We start from the raw sequence: 3,623 nt of genomic DNA on the forward strand, positions 1-3,623 counted from the left end.
TTGGAAATATCGATTGATGATGATCATCATTATCGATTGCAATTTTATACTTTCTTCTCGTTTATATCTCGACGCTAATTGGATACTCTCGTTGACTCGTTGAGAATGACGACTACGCTGTTCGATCATTGATTTATAGTAAACACGATTGGTTCGTTTGATTTATTTTTTCTTTTCTTTTTTTTTGCTTTGCTTCGTTTTCCTTTTCTACGCAACAACATTGGTTTTTATTTTTCCCCCTCCTTCCCTTTTATTTTTTTAATTTCTTATGATACATACGCGAAGATACTTTTATTCATTATTATTCGTTTATTTCGTATAAATCAATTATTTTTATCTCAACGATTATATTATTATACACTTAATATATTCGTTACGAAATTATTCGCGTGTGTTTTGAAGGAAAATGTATTAATTTAATTAGAATATTAATTATGTTGTTATACGTTTATAAAATATTATTTCCAAATAGGAATTGATAATAAATTATAATAATATAAACAGAAATATTTGATGGTACGGAAGAGAATTATTTTTCTTTTTTTTTTTTCCACGTTAATTTATTCCCGTTATAATTATATTTAAAGATAGAGAGAGAAACAGAGAGACAGAGAGAGAGAGAGAGAGAGAGATTGAATATTCATTGGACGAATCGGAATTAGATTAACGGACGAAAGTTTACTTTTAATTTAAAAAAAAGAAAAAAAAGAAAAAAAAGAAAACCAATAAATAACATGCAATAATTGAATACAATTATTAATATAATAAACGTTAATAAAGTACAATCTATATGTTTAATAAATATTCATGGAAAATAATTATAATATAACCTTAAAAGTTAAATACATAAATAATATATTTTATAAATCTTAAAATTAATTTAATTTTCTTTAAATTTGCAATTTAATATTTTTAATTATAAACTATTAAAACCAAACTATTACATTATGTCAAAATGAGTTTAGTCAACAATATAACAAAAATTCAATGCGTTTGTTTCAACGATTAAAAAAAAAAAAGAAAGATAATATAGATTTTAACGAATGAAACGAAAGAAAATTCTATGCCGATCCTAACGAGGTATTTAATAATCCTGCTGAAAAAATATGAAAAAAAAGAAAGAAGAAAAATATTATGAAGTATCTGTAATAGGGGGTGTGGACGTGTAGGGGTGAAGGGGTGAAGGGGTGGGGGTAAGAAATGAGGGAACAAGATTGACAGGAATGGCGAATCAAAATCGATCAACATTGTTCCTGGTGTCTACCAGCAGTCAATAATAATGATGCCGTATACATGTTACCCTCCGGTCCTGCGAGGGTGCGCGCGACACACGGTGAGGGTGGGTGGTCGGAGGGAGGGAGAGGGTTGGGGTGGAACGCACTCATGTCGTTCCACATTAGCTGGTCGTCGATAGTTGTTCCACTCTCCTTTCTACTCGCCGCCCTTAAAAACCGTCCCAATTTTAACGAAAAATGTCATCTAAATGCGCACCATGAAAATGGGCGCGACCCACTGTCGCCATACTTTTTCTCCCCTTCACTCCCCCTTTTTCCTTTTTTTTTTTTTCTTCTTCTTTTGTTTAGTAAATTTATTAACGAGTCGACGCGACGCGTGTGCTGCAACCAACAAATTTCTACGACGATGATTTGTTTGTTCGTTTGTTTGTTTGTTTTTTTTTTTCCCACCTTTCGTGCGTTTCATTTTTTACGTCACACTTTTTCTTTTTCATCTCATAATTTATTTGCAATTCTAATATAATTCTAATTTGTCATTTATTCAAAATTCGACGAAATAATCCTTCTTATTAATTTTAATAACAATAATAATAAAGAAGAGAACACTTCGTAATTAATAAAACAAAAATATCATTCCTTTTTATTATAATTATTTTACTTTTGTCGTATATAATTTTTAGAAAAAGAATAGACGAATGAAGTAATATTCATTTTAGATGGAGCAGGGTAGGGGGGGAGATTTAATATTGAATTTTTTGTTTTTGTTTTTGACTAATTGATATTAAACTGGTATGGCACACGATTACTGACATTTCACGATTTAACAGTCTTTTATCTCTTTTCATGTGTCAAGTTCATCCTCTTCCCCCCTCCCCCTATCCTCCCCCTTCTCTTCCTATATGTCATTTATCGCCCGAAGCTTGAACGTTGCATCAGTGATTAGAACGACCGTAATTAATTTCGTCGACTGTTAAATGTGTCGATCGGACGTATCCGCATAGTTACCCCGCTGATATGATCATAATAATAATAAACCGCTACAATGATCGCCGTAATGTAATAATATATGTAATAATAAAAATAATACATTAATTAAAGGATAGAGAAGTACTAATTGTCGTAATTTAGTGTAATCAATTATTCGTCAATTGAAATTGTTCGATCTTTCGACTCAAACATTTGTTTCTTTTTCAACTGTGATTTTGCTTTTCAAATGCAAATTTGAAATAATTCAATAATTGAAAATGTGATATATCTTTTTTTATCTAATCACATATGAAAGTATGAAAGTGAATTGAAAAAAATGATTAATATTAAATTAGAACGAATAATGAAACGAAAAGAATATTCGATCGAGTAATCAAAAACGAAAACAGGATAAAATATTTTTTTGGAAAAAATATTTAGAAAGTAAGGGTACATTGCTCTTCCCTACCACCCCCACCCGTTACTTTTTCGTATTCATTGTAAATCGTATGTTTACATTTACGATATCTTAAGTTACACGATTTATTTATGCTTATGTTAGTTCAACTGGTTTTTTTATCAGTCGTATTGTGACAATGATTCGAACACCGATGAAAATTATGCAAATGAACAGAAAAAGATGATCGAAAATACGGAGAGAATATTTCAATACGATTTATATTCCGAGATTATAATAAATAAAATGATAAGTAAAGTATGATTTATATAAAATATAAAAAAAAATAATATCCGAGACTCCTGATTGTTGATTTGAAATTGGGGGTTTTAGAAGAAAATGTTTATTCCGCGATATATAATTAGAACAATTTCTTCGATTTTGTTTAAATAATGTAGAAAGATGATATGATTAATGTACAAGTCGAGCAGTTCGAATGTCAAATTTGGAATTTGGAATTTGGAGTAGAGTTTGGTCACGCGGAACCCATGCAATGGTAGGTTTGGTAATAAGGTGGTGGTGGTGGTGGTAGTATGGGGTCACTCTTTGGAATTTATCGAGTCTCTCTCTCTCTCTCTCTCTCTCTCTGTTAACGGTGGCACTCTCCAGTTTTAACAGTTAAATGTTAACTGGAGCATGAAGCCGCGGGAATAGGTAACTCTTTTGGTTTGCCCACTCCGGCCGTTCTTATTCCGTATTAAAGGCGAACTTCTTATCGATATCGTAAAAAAAATCCATAACTCGTGTCAATGATACTCTCTCTCTCTCTCTCTTTATAATAATGTTTCAAATTACCCTTTTATTAATTTTTATTTTTATTTTTATTTTTATTTTTGTGCGTTTTATTTCAATCGTTTCGCGTTAATTCGAATAATACACGCACTTTTGTACCAATTTTTTGTTCAGATCAGATCCCTACTCTAATCTTTCCTTTTTTTTTGCTTTTGTTGTTTTTGAAAATTATA

The sequence above is a fragment of the Polistes fuscatus genome, unplaced genomic scaffold, assembly GCF_010416935.1.
Source record: "Polistes fuscatus isolate 324 unplaced genomic scaffold, CU_Pfus_HIC Scaffold8, whole genome shotgun sequence".
NCBI classification, from domain to species: Eukaryota; Metazoa; Arthropoda; class Insecta; order Hymenoptera; family Vespidae; genus Polistes; species Polistes fuscatus.